General features: G+C 43.2%; 1 long non-coding RNA gene across 1 annotated transcript; it reads right to left on the reverse strand.

Annotated features, from left to right (window-relative positions):
- Nucleotides 1-326: 326 nt before the first annotated feature.
- Nucleotides 327-18,492, reverse strand: LOC148508252 (uncharacterized). Its single transcript, XR_015869596.1, has 4 exons — nt 18,431-18,492; nt 7,620-7,678; nt 791-1,099; nt 327-425 (listed from the first exon to the last, which is right to left on the reverse strand). It is a non-coding gene; the product is annotated as an uncharacterized LOC148508252 (long non-coding RNA).
- Nucleotides 18,493-19,313: the final 821 nt, after the last annotated feature.

The raw sequence follows: 19,313 nt of genomic DNA on the forward strand, positions 1-19,313 counted from the left end.
AAGGTATTATGTAGAATCAGTATTTTTTTGAATCTCGGCCTAAGCAGGTTTACCTAAAATTTTTTACATGTAAATAAATAAAACCCCAAAAAAACATCTGGTAACTCTCCAAACCTATTGTTAGTGTTAGGTGTTTCATGTGCCTGCTTTAAAAAACAGCATAACACAATCTTAGTTACATTAGTTTCAAATACTTGCTGCAAGAGTCTACTTATGTAAGTTTAAACAATCTAAGATTTTCAGACAAGGAATGAGACTGTATTCAGAATTTAACTTTTTATTTTAGAAAAATAATTCTGTGGAAAACAAAATAAATTAGGGGCGCAGGATCCCCGCCATCCTATCCAGGACCACCAGCAGGCCGATCACGTGCCCCCGCATCAGTTGGACAGACCCGGCTAGGTCCGCCAAACGCCTCTGGTCCTCTGTGGGTTAGAAAATTGTGGTGCTTACTAAAATGAATCCATAATTTATTAATCTAAAAAAATACTCAAGCAAAATAGACTTAGCAAAAAGTGACAATAGTGTTGCAAAAACCACAAAAAAAAACCTTGAACAATAAAAAAAACAAAACAAAAAAAACCCTTAAAAATCTAGCAACCGTAAACCAGAGATACAAGTTTGACTGTTTTGACATGTGGGATATGTGTATGGGGAAATCAGCTGTGAAATGTAAATACAAACAGATATATAACCAACCTTTAAAAATAATAAAAAAAAGGAAAAGGCACAGACAAAGGATTACATCAACACATTTTCCTTACAAAAAAAGGATAAAAGGGAAACATACCATTGTGAATGATTGCTGGCCCCGAAACCACTCCATCGTACTCCTTGGAGGTGGTCACATTTCCAAAGGAGGTGGGAGGGGTTATAACTGACTCGGGAGATGGGGTGGTCAAGAGAGGGGTGGGTTGAGGGGAGGGGGAATTGGGATGGAGGGGAAATTGCCAAGAGGGATGGGCGACAGGGTCTGGGCATACTGGGGTAGAGGGGGAATTTTGGGAATTTTGGGGAGAGGAGGTTTGGCTGGGGGTTGGGGAGAGGGGATGAGAGCGACGTCATTGCCGGCGATGATGCCGTAGTCTTCGCTCGGCCCCTAAATGATGGGAAACAAATTGAGGTTAGTTTAGATATCACCTTGCTAAACGCTAATTGTTTAACAAAAAAAAAGGAAAACATGCACACGCAGATATGAGTGAAAACAAGAAACAGGCCAAACAAGAAAACATGCACACGCAGATATGAGTGAAAACAGTAAACAGGCCAAACAAGAAAACATGCACACGCAGATATGAGTGAAAATAATAAACAGGCCAAACAAGAAAACATGCACACGCAGATATGAGTGAAAACAAGAAACAGGCCAAACAAGAAAACATGCACACGCAGATATGAGTGAAAACAGTAAACAGGCCAAACAAGAAAACATGCACACGCAGATATGAGTGAAAATAATAAACAGGCCAAACAAGAAAACATGCACACGCAGATATGAGTGAAAACAAGAAACAGCCCAAACAAGAAAACATGCACATGCAGATATGAGTGAAAACAAGAAACAGGCCAAACAAGAAAACATGCACACGCAGATATGAGTGAAAATAATAAACAGGCCAAACAAGAAAACATGCACACGCAGATATGAGTGAAAACAAGAAACAGGCCAAACAAGAAAACATGCACACGCAGATATGAGTGAAAACAAGAAACAGGCCAAACAAGAAAACATGCACACGCAGATATGAGTGAAAACAGTAAACAGGCCAAACAAGAAAACATGCACACGCAGATATGAGTGAAAATAATAAACAGGCCAAACAAGAAAACATGCACATGCAGATATGAGTAAAAACAAGAAACAGCCCAAACAAGAAAACATGCACACGCAGATATGAGTGAAAACAAGAAACAGGCCAAACAAGAAAACATGCACACGCAGATATGAGTGAAAATAATAAACAGGCCAAACAAGAAAACATGCACACGCAGATATGAGTGAAAACAAGAAACAGGCCAAACAAGAAAACATGCACACGCAGATATGAGTGAAAACAAGAAACAGGCCAAACAAGAAAACATGCACACGCAGATATGAGTGAAAATAGATAGGGCCACAAAGATAAACAGGAAAACCAAACAAAACATAACTTATTTTCCGCTATACGCATGCGAAAACATGCCAGCAAGCGGGGCGTCCGCCGTTGAAGGTTGGACCACCTACGCTCCAGCTGGCCAATCTGTCGGCGTGAGCCGAAGGAACGCAGGCGGCCGCGAACCTCCGCATAGGCGGCACGCTTCTCCCGATTGCTGATGGGGGGAGGCTGGCTGGTGATACGCCTGTCCATCACCTCTGTAAGAACCAGAAGCTCTCACTTGGTGAATGCAGAGGCTCTCATGATGGCAATGGTGTATTTTTAATAAAACAGTTTTAATAAAGACCAGAAAATAATTTTGATTGGCTAATGTAGTTGGGAAATTAACAGGAACCATTCTATTGGTTAGTGTATGAGTCATGTGTTCTACAGGCCAAAAAATCTATTGTGAGTTATGATAGGCTTGATGCAGTGACATGCGTAAGCTAATTTAAATAAAGAAATGAACCCAGTAAAATACGCGTGGGTAAATACACGGAAAACAAATGGATAATTGGCTCAAACATGTATTTTGGCAAAAGAAAACCATTGTTTAAACCGTACGTATTCTGCGGGTAAACACAAACATGGACAAGAGTAAAGTTTATTGAAAAAAAAAAAAAAAAAAAAAAACGAACACAGGTAGGCAGAATGAACGAGCAGGTAATCGGAATCTGACAGACCCACTTCCGGTTTGTACTTGTGCGTGCGTTCCCTACAAGCCACATTGGGGATGTACGCTCACTATTTGGCTCGCTCGTTAGCTAGAGGAGGGGTCGGTAGACTTTGGGGAGGAAGTTTAGCTGCGTTCGAAATTACGTGCGAGCGCTTAAATTAACATATTTCGGCACGTACGCCGAACGTACGAACGGCCACTTGCATCCGGGTCTGAATCAGGGCCTTTGTCTGCACAGAAGGGATGTACCACTCTTGAGTGATTTTTAGGAACTGCACATGTGAATATTTCTGAAAATCCCTACAGCGCATGCGTGAAACAGAGTGTACACACAAAGATGCTGTTGTGATCGGCACAGATGGGACAGAGAAATGATAGTCATTTCTGGGTGGTGATGGGGAAGTGGCTAGAAGTGAATGCAAAAACTCAGTCTCATGGGCGTTTTATGGGGGTGTCGCAGGCGTTTTAGTGAAAGCAGCTGCGTTCCCAGATGCACGCCACAGCCATAGGAGGCCAGAGACAGTGAAACTGCACCTGCTAGTGTAAGTGTCGATGGTGCGAGCAATGATGGTGTCTAAAGAATCGCCGGTGGTGTTACAGACTGGAGAGAGGCGGAAGTGGGCATCTCACTCCTAGCACATTCATATTACTTCACCAGGGAAAAGCTGATACTGCATATTATCATAGCCGCAACTCCAGCAACAGATGCAAGAGAGGATGCAACAGCGTCCATCTCTGAATCAGGCCCTATATGCCCAAATGCTTATATACTAATAAAAATATAAAATAGAAGCATTAATTGTGATTTCAATTGCATCATATTTACCTACCGTCCTGGAACATCCACAATTTTGGAAGTCCCATGGACCACTGGAAGAGTAGGTGTCCCTTACACATCCCCCCACTTCCTAGTGAAATGGGCGGGAAGGGGAGCATACACCCTTGATTCACAGATCCATGGGGTGATGGGGGGCAATACTTTGCCGTTCTAATGATGAGAAATGCCTGGATCTCTCCCCATCAGTGTTTAAATGCCTATCTCTGCCGGGCATAGGAAGATGGCACCGCACAGTGCAAGCAAAGACTCTGGAAATGTGCCTGAGCCTTTGCTCTCTTGTGTGCAAGTGCCATCTTCCCGTATATCACTGGGAATATGGTACCGTGGAGGAGAAGGTTCCCACTTGCCATCTGGCGCACAGGTAAGAAATGCGGCTGATATGAAGGAGGGAGGGCGCTGCTCAGTGGAGAGGGCACGGTGCACACACGTTCCCTTGGGCATTAATATGCCCCTGCTTCCGGGCTTCTGGAAGGGAGATATCGGCAAGTATGATTGACATTTTTTTAAGCTGTCTGGCAACTCATATATTTCATTTTAATAAAGCATTGACTATAGACTATATATTTGATAAGCTAAGTTTAGGTGACTATTCTTTGTGGGTTGCAGCTGAAGTTAGTTATTAAGCAGTCATTGCAGCAATATATGGAGGCCCTAGAAGAAGTCTTTCAGTAAAATAAAAATGCTGTCCCTGTTGGACATGACTCTTTGACTCGTCCCCCACCTTCATGCCATGCATTCCCTGGTACTGTGGTTTTCCTTCCTGAGTAATAACACACAGCAGCCGTGATGCATTTCAAAGTATTATTTCTGCACATTGCTGCGGTGATAATGTCCCTTGACCTACATATGCCATTTGGCTTGCCGTATAAAATGACAATTCATTCCACACATGGACCTGATTCAGAGCTGCACGCAAACAGCACGCAATGCCCCAACATTTCCTTTAAACTCCTACTGTGCACAGGTTATACTGTGTGTATGCACAAAGCCGCTGTTACAATCAAGATGCACGGTATCAGGAATGTTGTGGAAAAGTGATGGGGGTTCCTGGGAGGTGGCTAGAAATGCATGCAAAAATGGTCTGCTCAGTGGGCATGTTATGGTGGTGTCGTGGGCGTGTTATGGTGGTGTTGTGGACATGTCAATGAAAACCGCAGCGAGCACAGCCGCAGGCATAGGAGGCCATAGTTAGATGAAGAAACTGCAGCTGCCATAGAGCTGGTGCAAGTTTCGATGCGACCAATGGTGGTGTATAAAGACGATCTGTATTACTGAGTGTACAGACACTGAAAGCAGGTGTCTCACACCTTGCACATTAGGCCGCGCAGATGTGCACATGGGAAAGAGATTGTTTTGGCACTTGCATAAGGTAGCAGATGAGCGACCTCCAATTGACGCTGATGCGTGCGCTTCTGCAGCCGACTCAGAATCAGTCCCGTCCCATGGGGACAATGTTACTGGTGAGGACCCTGAATTTCTCATAGACTTTGTCATTTTTAGAAGTTAAAATACAAGCAAAAGTATACTCTTATACTGATTTATTATGGTTTATAAATCCTTGGAAGGGGATTGTCATTATCCTGACGGTCAGGATGTCGGTGCTAAGAATACTGGTGCCAAAATCCCAACAGCAGTCAGAATCCCGGCTCCAGAATTCCAACCACCAGTATCCCGATGGTAAGTATTAGGTTTAGGGGGAGGGTTAGGTACTAGGGGAGGGTTAGGGTTAAGCTGCCGAGGGGAGGGTTAGGGTTAGGCTGTGGGGGGGAGGGTTAGAGTTAGGCTGCTGTTGGTATTCTGACCGCCGGCATCCCAACTACCTGGATGCTCGTGTCCAACCCCTCGGAGATATGCAATCATTTTTTTTAGCTGATTCCTTAAGATCAGTGATTCATTACTGCCCTGCTGAGTCTGTGCTATGATGTCATTGGGTCATTCCTTCTGTCAGTTTGGCTGTACTGTACTGTCTCACATTTATTTCTTCACCTTCATTTTTGCTTCTTTGCTTTAAAGTTATACAGAGGGTTTCTAAGGTTTTTATTGACAAATGGGGTATATGACCTTCGCTCTTGAATAAGTTTCTCTTAATGTTTTTTCCTTTCTGGCTGTGTATGTGTTAACATGCGGGCACAAATACGATTTGTTTTACATTTTCTATTTCTGCAGAGAAGAGAGAGTGCCAGTTGCCACCTCTGTTATTTAGCATTAGCACCAGAGATTGTTGTTATTTGTTTAGCTTAATGCCACTGTTGGCTGTCACAGATGGTGGCATTCCACCCAGCCATCTGATACCCAAAGGAAAGCTGGCATGTCTGATTAACCCTTTTGGAGCCTGCATGTCTCCCAGTAATATAGGTAATTTGATTGTGATCATTTTTGCCAGCTACCCTTCCATGCTATGATATTGCATAAATGTTCACTTGTTTATTTCAAACTTTGAAGTATAATTTTGCTGAAATTCTTCTTGAAAAATTAATTATAAGCAGCTTTGGTACTGTATATACGTACATTCCATGAGCACTGCTGCCAGGTAGGTCTACACATACTGTATGCTTGCCATATCATCCCTATAATTCGGGACACGTATGAATTGTACAGATTCCATGGCTGGCTGACTTCAATGGGTAAATTTACTAAAAATCGTGTTTGCCATTGAACCCGATTCGCTGGGCATCGCCGGAACCTTTGTGCTCCAAATTCCTAATTTACTGAATCGTGTTTGTCTGTTTTTTTCTATCGCGATACTCTTCTAATTGTGGCATGGGCGATTTGATTGTGATTTGATGCAATTTCAATCGCAATGAGCATATTTTGATTGAAATCGCAAGTCTAGTATGCTCCAAAATTGCAATGGCATTCGCAATGCGATACAATTTTATTGTGCAAATCCAGGTTGCCCCTGGAATCACAATGACATTGTCAACGCAATACCGTTTAATTAGCAAAATGTTTGTTGAATGATTTCTATTGTTCCAATGCATCGCATGCAATTGTGTCATCAGTATTCCCTAATAAAAACGTACCAAACTGACCATACATGTGCATTCTTGGCATTACAGGTTGAAGGAGTTTGCACTGTGTTTGGTGAGTAGAGAAAAAAAGATAATTAATGAGATCATTAAGTGTTCTTGATAGTTGTCTTGTCTTAATTGGTTGTCTTGTATGTTTTCTGTGTTGGTCTTCATTTTTGTCCTTTGCCTATTTTATTTTAGTCTTTGTGTATGTGTGTGTGGGTGAAGAGCGTGTGGTAAGTGGTAGAGTATGTTTTATTTAGTTTCTTTTTTTCCGCTGTATTTTGTGTGGTAATGAAGGAGAAGAATGTTAGGAGCAGGGGTGAGGAGGAACAGTCAGGCTTGGAAGAGGAGGTGGCAGTGCAACAGCCTTTGGAGCGGTCTGTGGCTGATGAAGATGATGATGATGATGATGTTTTGGTGGCACGCAGTAAGACAAAAAGTGTCCGCAATATCCGATTTTCTCAAACGGAAAATGTGGCCCTTGTTACAGTCGTAAAGCATCATTATGAGGTGCTGCTTGGCCACATGCTTACACGTGCATCTGCATGCAAGAAGGCCTCATGTGGAACACTGTGCTTGGGCAGGTGAATTGTGCAAGCACTTTTAAGCGAAATGTTGACACATGTAAGAAATGCTTCAAGAATATAAAGAGGGTGAAGCATAGGATTGCCAACGAATCACAGGAACAAAGGCAGAATGGCTGATTGAATGGCTGAACCATGAGCAACCACTGTGGAGCAAAATCTCACCAGACTTGCCAAGACCTCGGAACCTAGATTTTAATAGCCCAAATGTGTGTTCATTATACTTATGCTCAGAAGGACTATCTGGTAGCAACAATGGAGACAGTAACCAGGAGAAATAGACATAGCTCAATTCACCTGTAAGGGCAAAAAAATGAAGGTTATTATTTAGAGGTGTATAGTGAAGAAGGGGCCAGAGGAATGTGTACTTACCCAGAAGCTCTACATCTTGCATTTGTCCTGCCCCAAACTTCTCATAGAGGGATGACTGACTGTGGACAAAGGCATCATTACATGAGTCAGGATACTCATGATTTTTAGTTTTGCATCACTAACCACCTGCATGTTGGTTGAATGGCCATGATGGCAATTCAGGTAAATATGGGTCCATGCTCTAAGTGTCTAAGACAAATGTGTGTGCAGTCTAAAGTATCCAGGAAATTAGGCATGCATGAGATGTTATAAATATCTAACTTGACTTAATGCCGCTGTGACTCATGACTAGGGAAGCAGATACAGGTGTAGGAGATGGTCTTTAGTTTGGCTAGGACTTGCCCCAGTAGTTTGGAAAAGGTGACTTGGGAAATCCCAACCACCTGGCCAGTGGCTGACTGAAAGTTTCCAGTTGCAAAGAAGTGCAGAACAGCTTGTGCACTTGAGCAGGCCTGGTATGGCTCGTGAAAATGCAGTGTCTGACTCAAGGTCACTTAACTAAACAAGGTCATACTGGTGCATTAAGTTATTGCAGTTGAGGCAAAACATCTGTACGACTTCGCCATCAGAGACTGCATTGAGGTTTAACTGCCCATGGAAGAACCTAGGCCTGCATAGCCTCTGCAGCTCCTCTACCTGCTGGTTATTTTGTTGTGTTCCTTGCTTCTCTTTAATTTTTTAAAAAAGTCCCATGTTTGATCAATCCTATCCATGTTTAAACACGGACAAACACGGGCCAGACGCGATTCTTAGTAAATTTACCCTTGTGTTGGGGCCTTCATTTATCTACCTTATGCACGGCAAATGAAATTCTGCATTTAATATTTATTTATTGAATATATACATTATGTTCATGCCTACCTACATCTAAAGTGCTGTTTAGCCATTTTGAATATTGACATTCCAGATTCCTCTGTTTGTGTTACATTTATTATCCCTATAAATTTTTGCTATAAACACACCTCATTATTTCTGCTATAAACCTAACACAATGAATGCCCTATAGACTCTTTGTGAAGTATTTTCCTGGCATTTTCCATAAAGCTTTATGCACTTACTGGTACTTGAATACCCCCAGGTCTAAAATTTCAGATTATAGGGGTACATTGGCTCATGGTAATGGCTGCAGAGATCTATATTGGATGGAACTAAGGGCTCAGAGTTGTACACTAATAGGATCATTGCAGCATCTTTGGATACAGCAGCATTGTTAAAATATGCAAATTATGCAGGAGGTCTAAAGAAAAAAGATGCTTTCTGTCAGTAACGCAGATCTGAGTGCATCTTTCGAAGATGGAGCATCGGCTCACAATCACCACCATCTGTTGCACTGGCTACAGAAATCACCCATCTGCGCAACTCTAAGCTTCCTCAGAATGGGCGATGGAACTCCTCTGCTGGGGCTAGGAAATCTGTGTTGTAAGATGCAGACCCTGTCCTCGGCACTCCCACAAAATGGAGGCTGCGGCGTCCAGTGCACTGCAACTGGGGTTGCAGTAGCATAGCTGCGCACTGCGACCCCAGGGCATTCGCAGTCAACCCACTATTAGACTTGTATGCAAACCCGATGGTTTGCACACAAGTCTGAATCAGGCCCAAAGTGGACATAAGAAGTGCAGGACATTGAGGACAGCAGGTGGAATGAACAAGCTGAGGTACAATAAATCCTGCAGACAAGAATTGTAAGTACACAGTGTAGGTACAGGGCTGGTGGCAGACAGAGACAAAATATGATCTGTAGTCAGAGCAGGTAGACCAAAGGGAGAATCAGAAACTAGTCAAGCTCAGGGCAGAAGAGAACCATAAACTACAAAAACAAGTCAGCAACAAGAAATCAAACAGGAACACAAGATACAACAACTGTGTAGAAATTAGAGATGAGCGGGTTCGGATGTCAGAGATCCGAACCCACCCGAACTTAGGAGATCTGAGAGATCCGAATTGGCTCGGGTGCTCCCGCCTGACTTGGATCTCACAATGAGGCAAAACGCCATCATCCCGCTGTCGGATTCTATAAAGGTCCCGCGATCACCGCCATTGTTCATTCCGGCTGTGGAGAGTAAAGAACAGGGAGCTGGGAGCTGTGCTGCGCTGCTGTTGTGCATTGTGACTTGTGACTACTACTAGGATGTGCTGGGAGCTGTGCTGCATAATTGAGGTTGTTCTGACCATAGGGTCTGGCTGTTATCCGTAGGGGCTGGCTGGCTGTTGCTGACTGTTGTTCTGTCCAGAGGGGCTGGCTGGCTGTAGTCCATAGGGGCTGGCTGGCTGTTTTGAGGTTGTCCTGTCCATAGGGGCTGCCTGGCTGTTATCCATAGGGGCTGGCTGGCTGGCTGTAGTTCTTAGGGGCTGGCTGGCTGTAGTCCATAGGGGCTGGCTGGCTGTTTTGAGGTTGTCCTATCCATAGGTGCTGGCTGTTGTCCGTAGGGACTTGCTGGCTGTTGTTCATATTACTCCATATAGGGGCTTGCTGGTTGTTCTCCTGTCCATAGGGGCTGGCTGGCTATAGTCCATAGGGGCTGGCTGGCTGTTGTCCATAGGGGCTGGCTGGCTGTTCTGCTGTGTTTTGTACAGAGGGTGCTATGTCCATCAGGGGTGCTCTTCTTCACCCCCAGTGTAAAAAAAATAAAAACAATTTTTGTGTGCGTGTGTTTTCCACACCACCAGTGAAAAAATAAAATAAAAATTTGTGTGTGCAGAATTGCATATTAGCCACACCACCAGTGTGAAAATAAAAACAATTTTTTGGTGTGTGCATGTTACCCAGCCACAGCACCAGTGTGTATGCGTGTTAGCCATACCACCAGTGATAAATAAAATATTTTTTTTTGGTGTGTGCGTGTTAGCCTGCCACACCACCAGTGAAAAAATAAAAACAGTTTTTTGTGTGTACACCACCAGGGTGAAAATAAAAATTTTTTTTAGTGTGTGTGTGTGTGAGCCTGCCACACCACCAGTGTGAAGTAACATTTTTTTTGATGTGTGCGTGTTAGGCTGCCAGACCACCAGTGTGAAAATAGAAAAAAAAAAATTGTGTGTGTGTGCGTGTTAGCCTGCTACACCACCAGTGTGAAAATAAAAGCAATTTTTTGTGTGTGTGTCCATGTTAGCCACACCACCAGTGAAAAAATAAAAACTTTTTTTGTGTGTGTGGTTGGTTGTGTGCATTAGCCACAACTTAGCTGCGCTATAATTGCTTGGTGATACTGCTCTAAGACCACAGTGAGTATGGAGGACAGTCACATGACAGGAGAAAAGGATCCACATACCAGTCTTGTAGCTGCCGGCAGCAGTCATTATAACGATGCAAGACCGTCAACGTCATCTATGAAGGCCGATGTACCAGGGCTTAAGTCAGGCTAAAAAGTCAGGCTAAAAATATCAACTTTTACCATGTTAGAGAAAAAAAAAAATCTAACGCTAAGTCAGCTTGAGAGAAACAAAAAAATGGCAATATGCCATTCACTACTAGAAGTGGCAAGGTAAAATTAAGGCTTTGGCCTTTATTATTTATGACTGGTGGTTCTACTGATGATTTAAGCCCTTCTGCTTGTAGGAGAGGTACAAAAAAAAAGAAAATTGTTAATACGAGTAAGACCCCAGAACCAACTGTGTGCTCCGAAAAATCACAAATCCCTGAGGAGAGTCCAAGTGTGTCCGCGGTTGCCATGTGTGAGCCAGACCTTTCTAATACTGTACTTGAAGAGGATCCTCCTTCCACCATTTGTGTGCCCTCCACAAGCTGATGTAGAAATTGAGGATGCTTCTGTGGAATTGCACAAGGAGGATGAGGAGGATATTTATGTAGTTGGCAATAACAACAAGGATGATGAGGATGTTGATGATGATAATGTTGCTGCGGAGGATGATTTTGTAAAAACTGTAAATCAGGCAACAGTTGTTGCTCATGGTGGGAAAAATCCAATTTTTGTCACGCCTGGGAAAAGGACCAAAAAATCTGCTTCCATTGTGTGGAATTATTTTCACCCAAATCCGGACAACCTTTGCCAAGCCATTTGTAACCATTACCAAGAAACAGTGAGTAGAGGTAAGGACCTTAACCATCTTGGAACCTCCTCCATGTTATGTCACTTGCAGCGCATTCATCAAATTGGAAAGGGTATTTCAAATTCTAAAACTTTGGGGACAAAAAAAACAAACAACAATCAGTCCAGTGTCACCTAGCTACTCCCTTCTATCTGGATCCAAGCACCTGCAATCTCCACCACCAACATCTGCATCATCATCAACATCCTCATTCGTGATCGGAAGTAGTCCTGCATCCAGTTTCATAAGCATGACTGACTCCTCTCCTATCCATGATTCCTCAGAAGGATCCTTGAGTGCTATGCCTGTTGCTGCTGCTGGGGGTTAATCTTCATCCCAGAAAGGGACCAAGAAGACTACTACTAGTAGTAATTTAAAAAAACAATTGACTATTAAACAGTCCTTTTATAGAGGAAGTAAGTATAACAGCTGTCACCCAGTTTCACAGCGGATCACTGATGCCATGACGGCTGTGCTAGTATTAAATGATGAAATAATAAAAAATTAGGATGATAGTGTGGAGGAAGTGCAAAAGGAGGATGAGAGGGAAATTTGTGTCCTATCTAACGCTAATGAGGATGTTGATGATGAGGATGTTGTTCGCGTAAATCAGCCACCAGTGGAAGCAGTTCTTGCTCATGATAAAAAGAAAGCCAGAAAAGCCACGTCTTGGGTGTGGAATTATTTTGATCTAAATTCTGACAACAGTTGTGAAGGCATCTGTTCCATTTGTAAAGCCAAAGTTAGCAGAGGAAGGGACGTGCATGTCCTTTTTAATATCCCACATAAGTGTGGGTGGGAAGGACAATTCCATCTTGCACCTGTTTTCTTTACATTTTGCACAATTTGGGGCATTGCCGAGTGACATTATTAAAGTTTATTAAACTGCCATCCTGTCTGCCACTGCTGTGTGGCAATGTTTCATAGATGTTCTATATTTTTTTAAACTGCAGTGCATTTGTGCCACTGCTCTGTTGCTTACTTTAGCCAGCCAGCTCGCTGCAGCCTTTGGCCTACATTGATTAAAAATAGTGAAATAAATATTGTGAGCTGTGAGGTGGTTAAAAATGCCTGAAAATGCCTGAAAATGATTGTTATTAAGGTTAATAATACTGTATGAACACAAATAGGCCCAAATTATGTGGTTTTAGCTGTTTATATAATTTTTTGGAAAAAATACAAATTCAAAACCAAACCTAAAACCTAAAAACAAAACACCAAGGAAAAAGATCCAAAATCAGATCCAGATCCAAAGCCAGGGGAGATACAGATCCAAAACCAAAACCAAAACATGGGTCGGCGCACATCTCTACTCTAAAGTAGGGGTGTGCACCGGCCACTTTTCGTGTTTTGTGTTTTGGTTTTGGATCTGGATCTTTCTTCGTGTTTTGGATCTGGATTGGTTTTGCCAAAACCACCCTTCCGTGTTTTGGGTTCTGGGTTTTGTGTTTTGGATCTGTATTTTTTTTAAAAAAAGCATAAAAACAGCTAAAATCACAGAATTTGTGGGTTTTCTGCTCCTATGCTATTATTAACCTCAATAACCTTAATTTCCACTCATTTCCAGTCTATTCTGAACACCTCACACCTCACAATAGTGTTTTTATGTCCAAAAGTTTGCACCGACGTAGCTGGATGACTATGCTAAGAGATACGAGTGGGCGGCACAAACACGTGGCCCATCTAGGAGTGACACTGCAGTGGCAGACAGGATTGCAGTTTGAAAAACTAGGCCCCAAACAGTACATAATGCAAAGAAAAAAAAGAGGTGCTAGATGGAATTGTCCTTGGGCCCTCCCACCCACCCTTATGTTGTATAAACAGGACATGCACTCTTTAACAAACCAATCATTTTAGCGCGACACGACTGTGGCTGAAATGATTGGTTCGTTTGGGCCCCCACAAAACAAGCTGGCAATTAATCTGTCCCTGCACAAACTGGCTCTACGGAGGCAAGATGTCATCCTCATCCTCCTTATCCACCGATTTCTCACCCTCTTCAGTGTTGTGTACATCCTCATCCTCACAGAGTATTAACTCGTCCCCGCTGGAATCCACCACCACAGGTCCCTCTGTATGTTCTGGAGGCTGGTCTCCCTGGAAGAGTTGATAATTCATTTTTATGAACATCATCTTCTCCACATTTTGTGGAAGCAACCTCCTACACCTTTCACTGACAAGGTTCCCTGCTGCACTAAAAACTCTTTCGGAGTACACACTGGAGGTGGGGCAACTCAAGTAAAATAGAGCCAGTTTGTACAGGGGCCTCCAAATTCCCAATTTTTCCTGCCAGTACAGGTATGGACTGTCTGACATGCCTACTTGGATGCTGTCACCGATGTATTCCTCCACCATTCTGTCAATGGTGACAGTATCATATGCAGTGACAGTAGACATGTCAGAAATTGTTGCCAGGTCCTTCAGTCTGGACCAGATGTCCAAACTTGGTCCTGCATGCCCTGCATCACCGCCAGCGGGTTGCTTAGAATACCTGAGTTTTTTCCTGGCAGCCCCAGTTGCGGAAGAAGCTGTTGATGTGTCACGTTCCGCTTCAGCTGACAGTGTTTTCACCAGCAGTTCTTTGCACCTCTGCAGGCTTGTGTCGGCCGGAAAGAGAGATACCACATAGGCTTTAAACCTAGGATCGAGCATGGTGGCCAAAATGTAGTGGTCTGATTTCAACAGATTGACCACCCTGGAATCCTGGCAAAGCGAATGAAGGGCTTCATCCACAAGTCCCACATGCCGAGCGGAATCACTCCATCTTAGCTCCTCCTTTACTTTCTCCAGCTGCTTCTGCAAAAGCCTGATGAGGGGAATGACCTGACTTAAGCTGGCAGTGTCTGAACTGACTTCACGTGTGGCAAGTTCGAAGGGCTGGAGAACCTTGCACAACACGGAAATCATTCTCCACTGCGCTTGAGTCAGGTGCATACCCCCTCCTTTGCCTATGTCATAGGTGGATGTATAGGCTTGAATGGCCCTTTGCTGCTCCTCCATCCTCTGAAGCATATAGAGGGTTGAGTTCCACCGCATCACAACCTCTTGCTTCAGGTGATGGTGGGGTAGGTTCAAGAGTGTTTGCTGGCGCTCCAGTTTTCGGCATGCAGTCGCTGAATGGCGAAAGTGGCCAAAAAATTTTCGGGCCACCCAAAGCGTCTCCTGCACGCCCCTGTCGCTTTTCAGAAAATTCTGCACCACCAAGTTTATTGTGTGAGCAAAACATGGGACATGCTGGAATTTGCCAAGATGTAATGCCCGCACAATATTGGTGGCGTTGTCAGATATCACAAATCCCCAGGAGAGTCTAAGTGGGGTAAGCCACTGGGCGATGATTTCTCTCAGTTTCTCTAAGAGGTTGTCTGCCTCTTACTGAAGCCTCAGTAAGCCTCAGGCGGTGTGCCTCTTACTGAAGCCTCAGTTAAACGTTTTGCTTCAGGATGACTGCTGTCGTACTTCATCCTCCTCGCTAAGGACTGTTGGAGGGTCAATTATTTAGTAAAAGTAGTGGTGTTCCTACTTCCTCTCTGGGATGATGAACGACTCCCAGCAGCAGCAACAGCAGCAGCGGCAGCAGGAGGTGTAGCAATGCAGGATCCTCCGGAGGAATCCTGGATAGGAGAGTCAGTCATGCCAGTGACATGGCCTGCAGGACTACTTCCGATCCTGGCTAAGGAGGAAATTGACGAGGAGGGAGTTGACAGTGTGGTTTGCAGGCACTTGGATACAACAGGACAAAGGGATTTAGGTGTCCCTGGACTGCTTACGGTCTTAGCCAAAGTTACTGAACTTAACAGTAACTTTTTATGAATGCGCTGCAGGTGGCGTATAAGGGTGGATGTTCCTAGATGGTTAACGTCCCTACCCCTACTTATTTCACCTTTACATATGGTACATATGGCAAGACAGTTGTTGTCTGGATTTGGATAGAAATATTGCCAGACCAAAGAGGTGGAATGTTTGGTCTCTTGCCCAGGCATGACCGTGATGTGCTTTTTCATCCCACGAACAACAACTGTCTCTCCCGGAGCCTGATTTAAACAAACCACATCACCATTAGAATCCTCCTCGCCAACTTCCTCCTCAGCGCCAGCTACACCAGTATCCTCATCCTGTTGTACTTCAACAGTGACATCTTCAATTTGCATATCAGCAAGTGGACTGTGGGTGCTCCTTTCAGCACTTGCAGAGGGAGTGAAAATGGTGGAAAGAGCCACCTCTTCCCGTCCAGTGCTGGGAAGTTCAGGCATCGCAACCACCACCACACTTGGACTCTCCTTGGGGATTTGTGATATCTTCTTAGAACGCACAGTTCTTCGCTGTGCTTTTGCCAACTTAACTCGTTTGATTTTTTTAGCGGGATGAGGGCTTCCATCGTCATGTGAAGCTGAACCACTAGTCATGAACTTAGTGATAGTCCTTAGCCATTCCTTGCCACTCCGTGTCGTAAATGGCATATTGGCAACTTTACGTTTCTCCTCAGATGATTTAAATGTTTTTTTTAAGGTCATTTTCCTGAACTTTGTCATTTGGGAATGTATGTGCCCTCTACTATGACATTGGGCAACGGCCTTGGCAGACGACGTTGATGGCATCTTAGCGTCTATGTCATGACTAGTGGCAGCAGCTTCAGCACTAGGAGGAAGTGGTTCTTGATCTTTCCCTATTATATTTTTATCGGAAAAAGTTTGGTCCTCCATTTATGTTATATTGATATATACGTGCGGCTAAGGGGCACACAAACACTGAAAATAATTATTTATTTTTGTTGGAGACTAGTGCACTTTGTGGGTTACACCACCCTTTAAAAAATGAGCCAGCCGGCCCTTTACTTATGGGACACAGGCGCAAGCTTGGCGCTGCTCCTTTGTTGATGCACGTGCAGCCACATTGCAAACAATTCACAAACACAGAAAATATTTTTTTATTTTGTTTGGAGTGCCCTTTGGGGGTTACAGCACCCATTAACGGACAAGCCAGCCAGCTCTTTACTTATGGGACACAGGCGCATGCTTGGCGCTGCTCCTTTGTTGATGCACGTGCAGCCACAGTGCACACAATTCACAAACACAGAAAATATTTTTTTATTTTGTTTGGAGTGCACTTTGGGGGTTACAGCACCCTTTAATGGTCAAGCCAGCCGGCCCTTTACCTTTGACACAGGCGCACGCTTGGCGCTACTTTGTTGTTGCACGTACGGCTACTGCGCACACAATTCACAAACACAAAAAAATATATTTTTTTATTTTTTTTGGAGTGCACTTTGGGGGTTACAGCACCCTTTAACGGTCAAGCCAGCCGGCCCTTTACCTATGACACCGGCGCACACTTGGCGCTAGTTTGTTGATGCACGTACGGCTACTGCGCACACAATTCACAAACACAAAATTTTTTATTTTTTATTTTTTTTGGAGTGCACTTTCGGGGTTACAGCACCCTTTAACGGTCAAGCCAGCCGGCCCTTTACCTATGGGACACAGGCGTACGCTTGGCGCTGCTCCTTTGTTGATGCACGTGCAGCCACAGTGGACACAATTCACAAACACAGAAAATATTTTTTTATTTGGTTTGGAGTGCACTTTGGGGGTTACAGCACCCTTTAATGGCCCTTTACTTATGACACAAGCGCACGCTTGGCACTACTTTGTTGATGCATGTGCGGATACTGCACACACAATTCACAAACACAGAAAAAATATATATTTTTTTGCACTTGGGGGAGCACCCCTGATGGACAGAGCACCCCCTGGACAACACTACAGCACCCCTTTAGGACTGGGACACTGCACAGGACTTCGGAGTGGACACAGCCCCTATGGACAACTGACTGTACAACACAGTACAGCCAGCCCCTATGGACTTTGGAGGAGTGGATACAGCCCCTATGGACAACAGCAGCACAGCGCAGCACAGCACAACACTACACTGCACTACACTACACTACACTACACAGCCCAGCCAGCCCTAACTCCCACCCTCCCTCTTCACTGTCCACAGCTGAGTGAGAAAATGGCGCTGACGTGGGTACCTTATATAGAATCTAAAACCCGCGAGACCCGGAAGGCGGGATGATGATGTTTTGCCTCGATATCAGATCCGAGTCAGGCGGGAAAAGTCGAGTCTGACTCGGATCGGCCTTGGATCGGGGGGGCTCAGGGGGGGGCATTAAACAACAATGTGAATGTGGAAACCAACAGAAAAGTGATCTCGCACCAATAAATATATAGATATGTTATATGAAGAGAAATCAAATATATTTCTTATTATTCCAGGCCCATCAACTTCATTTATATTATTATAATGCTTGTATAAATATGAAGGTGCTACCTTAGAATCCTATAATCAACATAGATTGAAGAAAACAAAAGAAAATTAAAATAACAGAGGAAGGACAGATAATCACTGATATGTTCCGTAAGAAAACAGCGACCAACAGCATTCTCCATGCCAGTAGTTCCCATTTCCTCGGCTACCATCAGGGGAATACCTAAAGGAGAATTTTTAAGAACCCGACGAAACTGTACTGAGACAACAACGTTTGAAGAAAGATCTAAAGAACTAACAAGAAGATTACAGAGAAGAGGGTACAGTAAGAAGACCATAAAATCAGAATATTATGAAGCAAAAAAGAAAAATAGAGAAACACTCATTTTCCTGAATAAACAAGTAAAAATAAGTGATAATAAAGTTAGATTCATCAGTACATTTTGCAACGAATGGAAACAGATAAAAGATATTCTACAAAAACATTGGAATATACTTACCATGGACAGGGATCTGGAGAAGGTACTTGGGAATAGGATTGATGTTAGCTGGCGGAGATCTGATAACCTACAAAAAAGATTGCTACACAGTCATTTTAATAAACAAAAGTGTCATAAAACTAGTTTAACAGGATGTCATAAATGTGGAAATTGTACCACATGCAAATACATAACACCTAAGAATAAAATAACTGACAGATTTGGACGAGATATTGAGATAAAAGATTATACTAACTGTAAAACGATAGGTGTGATCTATTGTCTATTCTGCACATGTGGGTTGAACTATATTGGCATGACTAAAAGACAAATGAGACAAAGAATATTGGAACATGTTCGGAATATAAAGAATGCCAGAACAGATGTAACAAAATTCAAGCCACTAACCAGTGTAGCCAAACATTTTTTTAAAAAACATAATAGTGATCCGAACCACCTGAAAGCTTATGGCATAGAAAGAATTAAATTAGGAATAAGAGGAGGGGATATCAATAAAGAATTATTGAAGAAGGAATCCAGGATGATATTCCTTATGAATTGTGTGGACCCTTACGGCTTGAACGAACAGAATCATTTTGGAGCCTATTTGTAAATATTGCCTTGCAAATGAGGAATTAGATCATACATTATTATTGACATCAAAACATGGTCTCTAATGTATTAGAAATATCTAACTCTTTGTTTGGGAATTCACTAGAACAATACACAAAAGATATCATAACCTATCCTTATAAATATATTAAGTACAGGAAGATGCTTTTAAAAGCATGTTTATATTGAATTAAAAAGATTGTACCAACACATACACAATTTTCTTATTTCTCACTTCACAAGTTAGGTTGACACTTATTCACACACATTACCTTCTTTTAGTATGATATAT

Source organism: Taudactylus pleione, unplaced genomic scaffold (assembly GCF_031769625.1).
Source record: "Taudactylus pleione unplaced genomic scaffold, aTauple2 ptg000372l, whole genome shotgun sequence".
NCBI lineage: Eukaryota > Metazoa > Chordata > Amphibia > Anura > Myobatrachidae > Taudactylus > Taudactylus pleione.